The following is a 17024-nucleotide window of genomic DNA, read 5'->3' on the forward strand; positions in this document are numbered from 1 at the left end:
TGTATCTGTCACACTGTGTTTATAGTTCTGTATCTTTTCGTCTGTGTTTACAGCCCTGTATCTGTTAGTCTGAGTTTACAGCCCTGTAACTGTCAGTGTGTGATTACAGCCCTATATCTGTCAGTCTGTGTTTATATTCCTGTTTCTATCTGTCTGTATTTATAACCCTGTATCTGTCCGTCTGTGTTTACAGTCCTGTATCTTTCAGTCTGTGTTTATAGCCCTGTATCTGTCAGTCTGTGTTTATAGTCCTGTATCTTTCCATCTGTGTTTTCAGCCCTGTATCTGTTAGTCTGAGTTTACAGTCCTGTATCTTTCAGTCTGTGTTTATAACCCTGTATCTGTCAGTCTGTGTTTATTGTCCTGTATCAGTCAGACTGTGTTTACAGTCCTGTATCTGTCAATCTGTGTTTCTCGCCCTGTATCTGTCAGTGTGTGTTTATATCCCTGTATTTATCAGTCTTTATCTATAACCCTGTATCTGTCAGTCTGTGTTTACCATTCTGTATCTTTCAGTCTGTGTTTACACTCCTGTATGTGTCAGTATGAGTTTATAGCCCTGTATCTGTTGCCTGTGTTTACGGTTCTGTATCTGTTAGTCTGTATTTATAGCCGTGTCTCTGTCAGTCTGTGTTTACAGTTCTGTATCTGTCAGTGTGTGATTACAGCCCTATACCTGTCAGTCTGTGCTCATAGTACTGTGTTGGCGCAATTGCAGTCCTTTCGTTGTCAGCCTGTGGAGTCCCTTTGTTGATCTCCCCTGTGTGAGTACAGTACAGTGGTCCCATGTTGGACTACAATCCCCAGCATCCCTCTCCGCGGGGCCTGGCTCAGCAGGTGACTCAAACGGACTCGCTTCAGCCGGGGGGTGGAATCTTGCGTCAGTTTCAGTAAAATCCACTTTCCCTGGCGGCAGGGACAGGAATCCAAACACACTGTGCTGCGAAAGCTCCAGTGCTGACCTTCAGAGGGTAAGTGACTGCTGCTCTCCACAGAATTAGACGGAATTCCGCGTGAGGGAAGCTGCTACATTCGGGTTACATTGTAACCAGTTGGTGAGATGTCGAGAGGGTCCAGCGCGGATACAGTGTTGCCCGAAAGAGTCACCTTTCTTTTGACAAATGTCATGACTCTGATTGCTGTCCTTGGGTGCCAGGCGGGAGGAGTTAACCGATTTGCAGAAAACTGAACAGCGAAACCCGAGTGTGTTTGAAAAACAAGGTGCCAGTGTGTCACTTAAAGCAAACACTGCGGTTTCAGGGACAGAAAGTTAGAGAGAGCAGAATGTGAAGACTCGAGTTACTCTCAATTTGTTGTTTAGTCCGCCACTGCTGAATTCCTCTCGTGGATATTTATATCTCCCACAAGATGGTCCGGGTCTGACACGGGAGAAATAGGCAGCGACCTCTAGAGATTGCTGCTCACTCCAATTTTGAGGATTAAATCCCGGGATTAAATCTCTGGGACCGTCAAGAAGCGATCTCCTCATTCCTTTCCCCTCCCACTCCCGTCAGCCAATGTACAGAAAATTAACCCAATGTTCAGTGGAATTCCTACAGCACATTCCTTGTGGGCTGGGACCGAGCTCTTAGTCATGCCGAGACGTTGGATAACTTTGCACTCCAAGCCTGAAAACCGGAATTTATATAGCGCCATTCAACACCCAAGCAACTTGGAATTGTACTCATTGTGGCGTTCCTGAGTTAGGTGAGGATTGGGTAGGCAGGGTAGACAGGTAGGCAAGGGAACCCCAGGCCAGTGCTGGATGAGGAGCTGGTAATCTGTTTGAGTGAGAAAGTGAAGTCTATCAGTGAAATGAACAACTGACCATGACTCTATGACCAAGGCACAGCAGAATGGGGTGTTAATGGGGGGCAGTGTATTCAGAAAACTTGATCCTGTTGTGCTAGTCTGGACGGGACAGGTATTATCAGTAGATTATTAATCCAGGTACCCGGATAATGTAGCAGGGACTGGGTTTGAATTCTATCCTGGTGGAATTGGAGTCAAATTTATATAAAAAAGTTGTGGAATCAAGAGTATAATGTGAATGTGAATTTGATTATTGGAAAAACTCTAATGTCCTTTTTGTCTGGCTGACTTGTGACTCCAGACCCACAGCAATGTTGTTTACTCTTAACTGCCCTCTGGGCAATTAGGGATGGGCAATAAATTCTGGTCCAGCCAGTATGCCCTCATCCTGTGAGTGAATTTAAAAAAAAATCATTGAAGGTTCTATTTGGCTGCACAGTGCCAGGCTCCAAGATGTGGATGAGCTCGGACTGGGAGGAAGAAGGTCCAGTTGTCATGGTCCATGTAGGAACTAATATCCCTGGTAGATCTTGGAATCCAACACAGGAGAGATGATGGCCCTAATGGTGTTGTTACTAGGCTAATAATCCAGAATGTGGGCTAATGTCCTGGGACTTGGGTTTAAATCCCACATGGCAGATGGTTAAAATTCAAATTCAATAAAAGTCTGGAATTTTAAAAATAATGCTGATCCAATGGTTTGCTGTGTAAAATTCCAGCTCGTTCATTAATGTCCCTAAGGGAAGGAAATCTGCTCCACGTGACACCACACACACAACAATGTAGTTGATACTTAATGACCCTCTGGACAATAAGTACTGGCCCAGCCAGTGACATTCTCATCTTGTGAACGCATTTTAAAAAAAAACTTTTGTCTTTATTGTGCAACAAAAATTTTTTTGAAATAATAGTGAAACAAGAGTCTATAGAGAATGAGGAATGTAAAGAAATGAGTAAATAAATAGCACTGAAGAAAGAAATAAGACTAAAGATGACATATTCCTCCTCCTGAAAACCTAGTCTCTCGGGTTTTGGAGATAGCAATAGAGATAGTGAATTCACTAGTCTTAATATTGAACCATTTTCTAGATTCTAAAATGGACCGGGTAGATTAAAAGGCAGCAAATACAATGCTGCTCTGTCAGAAAGGAGGGATCAGGCAAAAAGGGAACTATACAGCAGTGAGCCTGATTTCAGATAAAGAACAAAGATCAGTACAGCACAGGAACTGGCCCGTCAGCCCACCAAGACTGAGCTGACACACGACAGCTTTCTTAACTAAAAGCTTTTGCTTCCACACGGCCCATATCCCTCTATCCCCCATTCTTGCATCTGTGAAGATGTCTCTTAAATGTTGCTATTGGATCCTCCCCCACTACACCCCCTAGCAGCACATTCCAGGCACTTTCCATCTTCAGTGTAACAATACCTGCTCCCACATCTCCTTTAAACATTTCCTCTTTTAAATCTAAGCCGCCTTGTAATTGACATTGCACCTTGGGAAAACTATCCATTCTATCCACACCTCTGAGAGTTTAGTAAATTTCTGGATGTAGGTTTGCTCACTGAGCTGGGAGGTTCATTTCCAGATGTTTCGTTAGCTTGCTAGGTAACATCTTCAGTGGACTTCATGTGAAGCAATGCTGAAAATTCCTGCTTTCTATTTATATGTTTGGGTAAATAGAAAGCAGGAATTTTCAGCATTGCTTCGCATGAGGTCCACTGAAGATGTTACCTAGCAAGGTAACGAAACGTCTGGAAATGAACCTTCCAGCTCAGTGAGCAAACCTACATCCGGAACCTCAACCTGAGCTACAAATCTCAAAACTCGCTTCGTAAATTGCGATCAGGTTGCCCTTCATTCTTCGATATTCAAGTGAAAATCAACCAAGTTTGTGCAATCTCTCTCATCTAATACCAAAGAAGCATTTTAGAGTCTATTAATTGGGCTGTGGTAGCTCAGCAATTAGAGGAAGAAATCCTATGATTAGGTTGATTCAACACAGATTTATGAACTCAAAAATGCTGTTTGAGACATTGCTATTATGAGTTGAAGCTGACAGGTATGCGAGGGTTAACTGGTGGGTATAAAGTATTTGGATTTTCAACAGGTTTTAGAAAGGCATCATAGAAGAGACTGCTGTACGGCATGGGATTGGGATTGCATATAACACAGATTGAGGCTTGGTTAATTGACCAAAGATCAAGTAGGAATAAAGGGATCGTTTTCAGGCTGGGGCCCTGTCACTCCTGGAGTGCTGCAAGCATGCATTCTGGAGCTCAGCTCTTTATAATCAAAATCATCGACTTAGGAAGGGATTGAAGCTCATGTATCTTAAGTTTGCTGAGAACATAGGGATTAACTGGTTACTTAAGATGGGCCAATGAAAACATTCTTCAGTCAGAGAGTTAAAAGTCAGACAATCAGGAGTTCCTTCTTCAGAATGATTGATCTGTGGGGTATGCTTCAGGCAGGAAAATGAGGTTTTGGATTCTAGACACATTCCAGAGGTACTGGATTAGTGGGGCTAGAAGAGCACAGCAGTTCAGGCAGCATCCAACGAGCAGTGAAATCGACGTTTCGGGCAAAAACCCTTCATCAGGAATAAAGGCCTGAACTGCTGTGCTCTTCCAGCACCACTAATCCAGTATTTGGTTTTCAGCATCTGCAGTCATTGTTTTTACATTCCAGAGGTAACCTGACATGATCATGGGGGATTCTGAAATTCTGTGGAAGGAGCACAGAGAGCTGTTGGGTTTTTGGCATTGATCTTTCTGTCATTCTGCCTTTGACCTGTTGTACTCTGTTGTATATTGTTCCTCCTTTCAGTTTTTTGTTCTTACATCCTGCAAGTATAATTCCACGCTGGAGCTCCAGAGATGCCCTCTCACTCATGCCCAACCTCTGGACAGTGAGTTTCAGCAGTCTGTTTGATCACAGACCCAATTCACTAATATCTGCCAAACGTACTCACAGCCTCAGATACTGACTACAACCATCGACTCTTGCAACACAGAAAGATGCCCCTTGCCCCATTGTGTGTTTGCTGCCCCCATGAAGCAGCTATTAAATTTTCTTACTTGGCTGCTCTAATCCTGAAAATATTTGCCCCCCTCAGGTATTTTTTCAGGTTCCTTTTGAAAGTTACTATTGAATCTGTTTAGACTGCTTTGCAGGTAACAGGTTTCAGATTGTAACAACTCACCATTTAAAAAAAATCCTTTAATTTCTGTTCGGATTCTTTTGCAATTATTTCTACTCCACCTCTCTCTGATTACTGATTCTTGTATCAATGGAAACTGTTTCTCCCTGCCTACCTGATCAAAACCCCTCGTCATCTTCAAAACTTCTGGGAGTGATGTAGAAGGCTAATTTTTCTCAGAATCTTTATCCTTCCAACAAAGGTTGTTGTGGAGTGGCTAGGTTGAGGCTCCCACACAGAAACAGGCCCAACAGGTCCACACTGGTGTTTCTGCACCACATATCCCTCCTCCCAGCCCTCGTCACCACACAGCCCAGCAACACATCCTTCTATTCCTTTCCTGCTCCTGTGTTTATCTGGCTTCTCCTGCCAAGGAGTGATCATAGATAATCCACAATACAAAAACAAGCCAACTTATTTACTCAGAGCAAGTAACAGAGAGCTATATAAAAAAAGGGAGTTTTTGGAGTGATTTAAAATTGGAAAGGCCTTGTTTGGAAGGCAAAACTGAAAGGAAATGAAGTCTGAACAAACTGGGGAAATACCAGCTGGGGTTTTACTTTTAAAATAGAAAAAAAAAATTAATGTCTGTTTTTTTCCTGCAGGTTGCTCATGTACTGAACTTATTAATGTGTATGTTTGTACAACATGAATGGGTGTTAACATGCTGTCTGTTTACTACACGGTGTCAGTGCTACGGCTGCACTGTGGAACTCAGGATATTGACTTAACTTAGCAATGATAATGTGTCAGATCAAAGCTGTAGCTTTCTACGCTTTCAGTTTTGAACTCTCCGACAAATTTAATTCATTTCTGCAGCCCGTCAAATGTTAATGTGCTCCTGAGTTTGATCTTTAAACATTGTTACACATCTCTTCTAAGTATAGACACACTACCAGGGAGCACTACCAATAATGACCATTATTTGCTCCTTCCCTGCAAGAAATCAAGACTCCTGGACACCCCAGGGGTATTATCAACAAACCTCAGCTCTCCCTGCCCCTTGTAGATATCGCCACAGGTACCACAAGGAGCATGCCAAAGCAGTAACAGCATCTGTCAGTTTCAACAGTCTCTCTCTCTCTCTCTCTCTCTGTCCATCTAAAGAGTGACTCCTGCTGTATGGTATGGGGGCAGTCCTGGCTGATGTTTTTCCTATGTCTAGCCCAGGTAGTATTACATGCCTATTGACTCCACAAAGTCTTTATAAACTGGGACTCAGTGTCACTGAAGCCAGTACATTTCCCAAGTGAATGACTGAGCTCACTCTCTCAAAATAACTTATTGAATGTAATATTTAAAAGTTAATGTGCGATGGGGGATCTGACCAAGAGGCATTGCTCAGTGAGTGTGCTACAATAACACAAGTAGATCAGCTGGTTATGGGTTCTGACAATGATCTGACTCCTGCGCACTGTAAGGCTCAGTATCATCCACCTTGAGATGGTTATGTTTTGGCCCTTGCTCGGTTCAAACCAATATATCAGTGTATATCTATTGAATATTGAGAGGATACAGCTGGGAATTTGAAGATCATCCATAAATGATGGGTTGAGGGGACATAGTTCTCTGTGTATGTTACATTGTTCTTATTGTTTAGTGCACAGCGACTTGAATACAAATAGGGATGTTATGCTTTAGTTATCCAGTGCACGGGTGAGATTACATCTGGAGCACTGCATTCATTACTGGTCAACGTGCTTAAGGAACGATGTACCTGCACTGGAGACAGTTCAGAGAAAGTTCACTAAACTAATTCCCAGAATGAAAGTGTTATCTTATGAAGAAAGGTTGGACAGGTTGGGCTTGTATCTTCTGGAGTTTAGAAGAGTGAGAGGTGACTTAGTTAAAACATACAAGATCCTGAGGGGTTTTAACAGAACGGATGTGAAGAGGACATTTCTTGTTATGGGAGAATCTAGAAATAGAAGCCTCTGTTTAAAAATGTGGTTCTCATTTAAGACAAAGATGGGGCAAAGTTTTTTCTCTGAGGATCATGTGTCTTTGGAATTCATGTCTTGTAATGGTGGTGGAAGCTGAGTCCTTGAATATTTTTAATGCAGAAGTAAATAGTTTCTTGTCAAACAAGGGACTGAAAGGTTATTGGGATAGGCAGGAACATAGACTGACTATTAGGTCAGCCATGATTGTACAGGCTTGAGGGGCTGATTATCCGCTAGAGTGTGTGCCTGTGGAAAATCAGTGATATTCCTTCAGTGATATTCCTCCATTAAGCCCTGATGCAGTTATATAATGCTCGGAGTGGGGAATTACACACTATTAAATTATTGCATCACTTTCCAGTTTTTTAATCAACCTACTCAGATTTCTGTCATTCATCTCCAGAACAGGTGGGACGTGAACCAGAATCGTCTGGCTCACGGGTAGAACAGCTACCACTACACCACAAGGTCCTCTTGGGTTACTTTCTACTGCCTTTTGTTTATTTCCCTAATCAACCTGTTCAGAGATATTATTACACACCTCTGGAGTAGATGGGACTTAAACCTGAGGCCCTTGGGACAAGGACAGGACACCACGAGAGTCCCTTGGGTTAATTTTTTAAGGTAGCAAAGTCTAGTTTTATAATTGGAGAAATCCCTGAGATTACTTGCTGAAGGTGATTACAACTTGAGGTCAATTAGAGGTCAGTTGCTATTTATTAGTTGATTCACATGTTAGCAAGTTTCTGGTTCCAGTTCATAAAAAATCAGAACTAAATGTCTCCTTTTTGTTTCATATTTGTGAAATTTTACGTTCACATATTGATGTGTATTTATTCCTTTGAGAGATTTGTTGAATTTGATATAAGCAAAGAGGAACTATTGGGTTTTCGGTGAGCAGAGAGCAATGCTGTTACAATCGAAATACCTTTATTCAGTCTTTCTAGTTTGTTCAGGGCAGTTGTCACTTTGTTAGATCAGGAATAAATGTTCATTTGACGACTCTTGTGGCACAGTGGTACTGTCCCTCCCTCTCAACTTGAAGGTCCACTTTCAAGTTTCACTGTCCCAAGGATGCATCATAATACAGTTGGGTTGATTAAAAATACTTGAAAATGTGCATTGAACTAAGATCCATGTGCCTGAGTCAGGCATTGGAAAATTCCTTCAGCAAGAGAGATTGAAATAGCAGATGGGGTTCTGATTAAGTTGGTTTGGAGTGGGATGTTATGTATTGAACAACAACACTCATGAGTAAGTTCTTGCATTGACTATTAAGCCCCACAACTTCACCAGTTTCCCGATTTGAATAAATGTGTTGGTTTAATCACTAAAATGGCCAATTGATCCTTTTTTTTACTGTTTTTCAGAAGAAAGAGACTTTTAGCAACTTCTTTAATAAACTCAAAATAATCCATTCATTATAAGCTATTTTTAAAACGTGGCAAAATATTGGCTATAATCTTGTATTAGAACAGCATTGCTTTAATTCTATGCATAGACACACCAAATAACACAAAAGATAAAACTGCAGAGAGGATTTAAAGGCAAAAGGGTGAAATTCTATTGACTGGAGTCTGAAACCAAGAATAGAATTTAAAGTGGCCACAGTTTTTAGCTTTTCAAAGGGTTTATGAGATAGTCAGAAATACTGCATTGTGGGAACTTAATCAGATTCCTAGAAACACGCACTGGGGAGGGAGAGATACCTACAAATCCTGGGGGTTTTTGCTTACACAGATCTGTAAAACAGAAAATTAAGTACAGAATGGGTTGCTAGACAACCATCAGCATAGGATCGCATAATAACTCTGAGCCAGGCTTTTCAGCAATTAAAGGCCATAAACCCCATCCCTTATCTCCCTAAATGCTTCACTTGTCTTTTCTCCAAAGTTATGTGACATCCTGTAAACAGCAGGTAGACCACAGCACACATTAAACTGTTGTCAACATTTTCAGCAAAGTACTTGGTGAAAATGCTTCCTCAATTAAGAACATTTCTATATAATTTCCTTGTGTATTGAGGTTTTTAAACTCATGAGCGGGCAGAACAGAAGTAGATTTGGAGAGGCCATTTCTGCTTGTAAAAGAGAAAAAAAAGAACGAGAGGGTATAGGTTTAAAGTGTTGTGCAAATGAAGGAGGGGTGAGGTGAGAAAAAAACATGTTGACAGAGTGAATTATTTGGACCTGACCTGTGGTGGTGGCAGGTTTAATTGGCGCATTCAGGAGGGTATTGGATGGTTATTTGGATAGAAATGGTATGCAGTATGGGGAAAAAGCAGGAGATAGAATAGGTGCAGGCATGATGGGCCAAATGGCCTCCTTTTGCACAGTAGCAATTCTATGATTCTACATTCCCACATCATCTTAACAGTTAAAATGCCAATATTGTATTGGATTTTGTGAAATTGTATTTCCTAATGCTGTAAACATAATCCTGTGTAGTAGCAGGTTGCTCCTGGGTGTAATTATCAGTTCTTGTTGTGTTCATGCCAGAAGTACTTCTGTCTATCAAGATACGATTGCTTCTGATAACAGCTTATGACCCACAGCAGATAGCTTCAGTTAAAGAATAAACAGTTGGCTGGTTCTCAGATAAAGGAGGCCAAAGGGCACCAGTTACTTTTATTGTGTGTAGAGTGGTGAAAATCACATCACTCCAGACTAAATCTAACAATTTCAGAAGAAGACTGAGGCTGAGGCTGTGGTGTAGCATTTCAGGGAGTGCCGCACTGTCAGAGGGTCAGTGCTGAGGGAGTGTCACACTGTCAGAGGGTCACTACTGAGGGAGTGCTGCACTGTCAGAGGGTCACTACTGAGGGAGTGCTGCACTGTCAGAGGGTCACTACTGAGGGAGTGCCGCACTGTCAGAGGGTCACTACTGAGGGAGTGCTGCACTGTCAGAGGGTCACGACTGAGGGAGTGCTGCACTGTCAGAGGGTCACTACTGAGGGAGTACCGCACTGTCAGAGGGTCAGTGCTGTGGGAGTGCCACACTGTCAGAGGGTCACTACTGAGGGAGTGCCGCACTGTCAGAGGGTCAGTGCTGAGGGAGTGCCGCACTGTCAGTGGGTCACTACTGAGGGAGTGCTGCACTGTCAGAGGGTCACTACTGAGGGAGTGCTGCACTGTCAGAGGGTCAGTGCTGAGGGAGTGCTGCACTGTCAGAGGGTCAGTGCTGTGGGAGTGCCACACTGTCAGAGGGTCACGACTGAGGGAGTGCCGCACTGTCAGAGGGTCACTACTGAGGGAGTGCTGCACTGTCAGAGGGTCACTACTGAGGGTGTGCCGCACTGTCAGACGGTCAGTGCTGAGGGAGCGCCGCACTGTCAGAGGGTCAGTGCTGAGGGAGTGCCGCACTGTCAGAGAGTCACTACTGAGGGAGTGCCGCACTGTCAGAGGGTCAGTGCTGAGGGAGTGCCACACTGTCAGAGGGTCAGTGCTGAGGGAGTGCCGCACTGTCAGAGGGTCAGTGCTGAGGGTATACCGCATTGTCAGAGGGTCAGTACTGAGGGAGTGCCACACTGTCGGAGGGTCAGTGCTGAGGGAGTGTTGCACTGTCAGAGGGTCAGTGCTGAGGGAGTGCTGCACTGTCAGAGGGTCAGTACTGAGGGAGTGCCACACTGTCGGAGGGTCAGTACTGAGGGAGTGTCGCACTGTCAGAGGGTCAGTACTGAGGGAGTGTCGCACTGTCAGAGGGTCAGTACTGAGGGAGTGTCGCACTGTCAGAGGGTCAGTGCTGAGGGAGTACCGCACTGTCAGAGGGTCAGTGCTAAGGGAGTGCCGCACTGTCAGAGGGTCAGTGCTGAGGGAGTGCTGCACTGTCGGAGGGTCAGCGCTGAGGGAGTGCTGCACTGTCGGAGGGTCAGCGCTGAGGGAGTGCCGCACTGTCGGAGGGTCACTGCCCATTGTGGGAAATGTACCATAGCCAATCCACCTGACTTGCAGAATTTGGACTGTGGGATGAAACCAGGGCATCGGAGGAAACCCACATTGACCCAGAGAGAATGTGCAAATACCCAAGACTGGAATCGAAACCGGGTCTCTGGCACTGTGAAGTAGCAGCTAAGCACTGAGCTGCCATGCCTCTCTCTTGGTTAGTGCGGCACTCCCTTGGATAATACAGCTGGGCTTAATGCAAATGACAAACAGTTTCTCCTACAATTCCTTCTCTTCACCTGTTTGATTCCTGGTGGTGAATGTTGCTTACAAGACCAGCAGTTTTTGCCTGTCCTTAATTGACCATGGCTTGGTTGTTTTGATAGGGTCATTTCAGACGCTATTCCGAATCATAGAGTCATAGAGATGTACAGCACAGAAACAGACCCTTTCATCCAACTCGTCCATGCTGACCAATTTTCCTAAATAAACATAGTCCCATTTGCCAGCACTTGGCCCATTTCCCTCTAAACCTTTTCTCTTCATATACCCATCCAGATGCCTTTTAAATGTTGCAATTGTACCAGCCTCCACCACTTCCTCTGGCAGCTCATTCCATACACACACCACCCTCTGCGTGAAAATGTTGTCCCTTAGGTCCCTTTTAAATCTTTCCCCTCTCACCCTAAACCTATGCCCTCTAGTTCTGACCTCCCCCACCCCAGGGAGAAGAGCTTCTCTATTTACCCTATCCATGCTCGCTATGATTTTAAACCACATTGGTAGACCAAGTGAGGGAAGGGCAGATTTCCTTCCTGAAGGACATTGGTGAATCTAGGCAATTACCAAGACTGAGGCTCCCCCACCCCCGAATACTCCATATGCAAGCAGTCAGGCAAATGAAGAACAAAACTCCAACAAGCTGTTTGTGATGGAGAAATAAAGTTTAAAAAATACATTTTCCTCATTTTATAGAAATCTGAAAGTATATATAGAAGGCTCAAGATGTGGGACTGATGACTATCCCCTCAGTGTCTATTTTGGAGGCGGGGTAACCTCTTTAATATGTTCACCCCTTTCATGGTGTTACATATTTACACTGGAGGACTCCCAGCATGTCAGAGACAGTGTCAGACTAATGCTGGAAAAATGTGGACTTACATATGTTTGGAGGATTATGGTCCAGGTGCTGGCAGGTGGGACTAGATTGGGTTGGGATATCTGGTCAGCATGGATGAGTTGGACCGAAGGGTCTGTTTCTGTGCTGTAGATTTCTGACTCTATGACGCTACATCATGTAACAGAGTCTGATTTTGAACCTTCGTTTAGGGTAGGGTACATTTCTATAAACATCACAATCGTCCTGGGCCAGGAAGAGGGACGCTACTAATCCACTGCAGTGGAAATTCTACCAGCCTCTGTGAGAGGATTTATACCCATGTTCCCAGGTATAACCTGAGGTCTCAGGGTTACTGATTCAGTGGCATTGCCACAACCCCAACATCTCTCCAGCTGATTGAACTTTATTTGTTAGCAGACTTTAAAAAAATCCTTTGAGTGTCAATTTAATTCGGCTACTAATCCTGTTATATAATGAAATGCATACAGGCAACAAACTGGCTCATTACTAAAGAAGATTAATCCCAGTCAGACCCCAGGGTGTCACTTGTGACTGGGGCTGGAGGCAAGCAATAGATGTTGAATTCAGGGAACTGGGCATTGAGAATGAGCTGATGTTTCTATTTCCTTCACAATGATCTCACTCACCTTGAGGAGTGACTGTCCTCAGCCACCCCCAAAAGAAACAAAGTTGGGATAAATACTTCACAATGCACAGATAGTGGAAGCCAGTCCAGCAGCTGATCTGGGTCTGATGAGAACTTTCCGTTTGTGGAGTGTTGTGGTTTGGAGAGTAACTTACATTGCAATGACTTTTTCAGGAAGTGGAGACATAGGAAAAGGAGGAAGCCATTCACCCTGTCCAATCTGCTCTTCCAATCAATGACAGCATGACACTATATCCCAATTCTGGTTATTTCCTTAGCTCTGCATTCCTCATATTCTCACCATTCAAGATCAATTCATCTCTTGAAAACACAACAGCTGCACCCATTTGATGCAGACAGTTCCAGGTTTCTATTTCCCTCTGCTTGTGGCAGTCCTGTTGGTCACTCAGTAACTTTCAACAAAAGAGGGAGGTGTTTGTGATAAATGTTTGAATCTCAACAGATGTGAAAATACCCCTAACAAAAATGGGCAGTGATTTAAAAAAACCACAAAAATTTCATATCTACAGCCACCAAAGAAATCTGTGATTGTGAATTGCAGCTTCTCTAATATGCAGAAGATAAAATTTCATGGTATTGGGGTAACAGACTGGCCAACTAACAAGAGGCAAAGTGTCAGCTAAATGGGTCTTTTTCAGGCTGGCAGGGCGTTATGAGTGGTGGGCCACATGGATCCATGCTGGGCCTAACTCTTTACAGTATTTAGATAAATGATTTGGATGGAGGGATAGAAGGGAAAGGAGCAAAATTTACTAGTGACACAAAGATAAGTTAGAAAGCAAGTTGCGGATAGGACATGAGGTGTCTACAAAGAGAAACAGGACAGTACAGCACAGTACAGGCCCTTCGGCCCATGATGTTGTGTTGAGCATTTATCTTAATCTAAGACCAACCTAACCCACACACCCCTCAATTTACTGCCGTCCATGTGCTTCTCCAGCAGTGGCTTAAATGTCCCTAATGTCTCTGACTCTACTCCCACCACTTGCAGAGCATTCCACACACCCACCACTCTCTGTGTAAAGAACCTACCTCTGAAACCCCCCCAAACCTTCCTCCAATCACCTTAAAATTATAATCCCTCGTGACAGTCATTTCTGCCCTGGGGAAAAGTCTCTAGCTATCTACTCTATCTCTGCCTCTCATTACCTTGTACACCTTTATCAAGTCACTTCTCTTCCTCCTTCTCTCCAATGTGAAAAGCACGAGCTCACTCAACCTCTCTTCGTAAGAGAAGCCCTCCAATCCAGGCAGCATCCTGGTATATCTGCTCTGCACCCTCTATAAAGCATCTACATCTTTCCCATAATGAAGCAACCAGAACTGGACACAATGTTCCAAGTGTGGTCTAACCAGGGTTTTATAGAGCTGCAGCAAAACCTTGCGGCTCTTAAACTCAATCCTCCTATTAATGAAAGCCATTCTAACTCTATCAACTTGGGTCGAAACTTTGTGGGATCTATGTACATGGAGTCCAAGATCCCGCTGTTCCTCCACACTGTCAAACTTGTATTCTGCATTCAAATTCAACCTTCCAAAAGGAATCACTTCACATTTATCCAGGTTGAACTCCGTCAGCCACTTCTTAGCCCAGCTCTGCCTCCTGTCTATGTCTTGTTGTAACCTGTAACAGCCCTCAACACTATCTACAACACCACTGACCTTTGTGTCATCGGCAAACTTACTAACTCACCCTTCCACTTCTTCATCCAAGTCATTGATAAAAACTACAAAGAGCAGAGGCCTTAGATCAGATCCCTGTGGGACATTGTGGTCACTGACGTCCAGGCGGAATACTTTCCATCCACTACCATTCACTGTCTTCTTTCGGCCAGCCACTTCTGTATCCAGACAGCCAAATGTCCCTGTATCCCATACCTCCTAACTTTCTGAATGAGCCTACCATGGGGAACCTTATCAAATGCCTTACTGAAATCCATATACACCACATCCACTGCTCGACCTTCATTGACTTGTCTCATCACATCCTCAAAGAGCTCAATAATGCTTGTGAGGCATGACCTGCCCCTCACAAAGCCATGCTGACTATCTTTAATCAAACAATGTCTTTCCAAATAGTCATAAGCCCTATCTCTCAGAATCCTTTCCAGTTCCTTGCTTACCAAAAATGTAAGACCGACTAGTCTGAAATTCCCAGGGATTTCCCTATTCCCTTTCTTGAACAGAGGTACAATATTCACCGCCCTGCAATCATCTAATATTACTCCCATGGAGAGTGAGGATGCAAAGATCATCGCCAGAGACGCAGCAATCTCATTCCTCAATCCCTGTAGTACCCTTGGATATATCTGGTCCAGGGTAAAAACAATGACTGCAGATGCTGAAAACCAAATACTGGATTAGTGGTGCTGGAAGAGCACAGCAGTTCAGGCAGCATCCAACAAGCAGCGAAATCAACGTTTTGGGCAAAAGCCCTATATCTGGTCCAGCCCTGGGGACTTATCTATCTTGAAGCTTCCCAGAATTTCCAGCACATCCACTTTCTTAACATCTATCTGTTCAAGCCTATTAACCTGGTCCATGGTGCTCTCACTATCAACAAGATCCCTCTCTCCAGTGAATACTGAAGCGAAACACTCATTTAGGGCCTCCCCTACCTCTTCAGACTCCAGGTACAAGTTCCCTCAACAATCCCTGATCGGCTATACCCTCTCTCTGATCATTCTCTTATTTCTCACATATGTGTAGAACACCTTTGGGTTTTCCTAATCCTTCCCGCCAAGACTTTTTCATGCCCTCTCCTAGCTCTCCTCAGTCCATTTTTGAGTTCTTTCCTATCTACCCTGTAATCCTCTAAAGCTGTGCCAGACTCTTGCTTTCTCAACCTTAAGTAAGCTTCCTTCTTCATTTTGACAAGAAGCTCCTCTGCTCTTGTTATCCAAGGCTCCTTCACTTTATCATTTCTTGCCTGTGTCAGTGGGACAACGTTATCCAACACTCACAACAAATACTCCTTAAACAGGCTCCACATTTCTGTTGTCCATTTCCCGGAGAACAATTGTTCCCAATTTCTACTCCACAGCAGAATAATTCTCCCCCAATTGAATACCTTCCCATACTCTCTGTTCCTATCCCTCTCCATGGTAAAGGTGAGGCAGTTGTGGTAACTGTCACCGAAATGCTGCCCCACCATGAGATCTGACACCTGCCCTGGCTTGTTGCCTAGTACCAAATCCAATATGGCCTCCCTCCTAGTCGGCCTAACTACATATTGAGTCAGGAATCCCTCCTGGACGCACCTGACAAAATCAGCTCCATCCAGACCATCTGCACTAAGGAGGTTCCCAACAATATTGGGGAAATTGCAGACACTCTGTTACACCTGCACCTTTCCAAGATCTGCTGACCAATCTGTTCTTCCATCTCTCGGCTGCTGTTGGGGTCTGTAGAAAGCACAAATAAAGTGACTGCTCCTTTCCTGTTACTGACTTCCACCCATACTGACTCAGTAGACAAACCCTCCTCAATAACTTTTTTCCTGCAGCTGTGATGCACTCTTAATTAACAACTAATTAACTACTCCCCCCCCCCCCCCCCACCCCGCCACCTTGTTTCTTACCCCCCTCCCCATACTTTTTAAAAGATCTAAACCCTGGAACATCTATATGGGTCGGTTAAATGAGTGCACAAAGATCTGGCAAATGAAGAGTACAATGTGGGGAAGTATGAAAGGAAGGAAGAATAAAAAGGAAGCACCTTATCTAAATGGTGAGAGGTTTCAAAGTTCTGAGAATGCAGAGGGACCTGGGTGTCCCAGTGCATGAATTACAGAATGTTAGTCCGCAGGTACAGCAGATAATCAGGAAAGCTGATAGAATGTGATGGTTTATTGTGAGGGGAATTGAAAGCAAGAGTATGGGAGAACGGGCTTCAGTTCTTCAGGGTATTGGTGAGACCACATTTGGAGCAGTGTGTATAGTATTGAACTTACTGCTGAGTGTGAATGTGTTGGAAGCAGTTCAGAGAAGGTTGACGAGTCTAATACCTGGAACGGGCAGATTCCATGATGAGGAAAGGCTAGACCTGTATCCTCTGGAGTTTAGGAGAGTCAGAGGTGACTGAACTGAAACATATCAGACTCTAAGGGGGCTTGAGCAGGAGGATGTGGAAGGTGCTTCCTCTTGTGGGAGAATCTAGAACCAGAGGTCATTGTTTAAAATAGGGGATTGCTAATTCAAGACAGAGATGAGGAAACATTTTAATCTCAGAGGGTTTTGAATGAGTGCTTTCTCAAAAGCCAGTGGGGCCAAATCCTTTAAGTATTTTTCAAGCAGACATAGATAGATTAATGATGAACTATTAACAGGGATATGCAAAAATGTAGAATTGAGGTTAAAATCAGGTCAGCCATGATCTTATTGGATGGGAGAACAGGCT

General features: G+C 43.9%; 1 protein-coding gene across 2 annotated transcripts in view; it reads left to right on the top strand.

The window, feature by feature from the left end:
• Positions 1 to 842: 842 nt before the first annotated feature.
• tfeb (transcription factor EB) overlaps positions 843 to 17024 on the top strand; it is a 120542-nt gene continuing 104360 nt past the window's right edge. For both annotated transcript variants that reach the window (XM_072563940.1, XM_072563939.1), the window contains exon 1: positions 843 to 971. The gene's annotated coding sequence lies outside the window, so the exon portion shown is untranslated. The remainder of the gene's footprint in view (positions 972 to 17024) is intronic.

Source organism: Chiloscyllium punctatum, chromosome 45 (assembly GCF_047496795.1).
Source record: "Chiloscyllium punctatum isolate Juve2018m chromosome 45, sChiPun1.3, whole genome shotgun sequence".
Taxonomy (NCBI): Eukaryota; Metazoa; Chordata; class Chondrichthyes; order Orectolobiformes; family Hemiscylliidae; genus Chiloscyllium; species Chiloscyllium punctatum.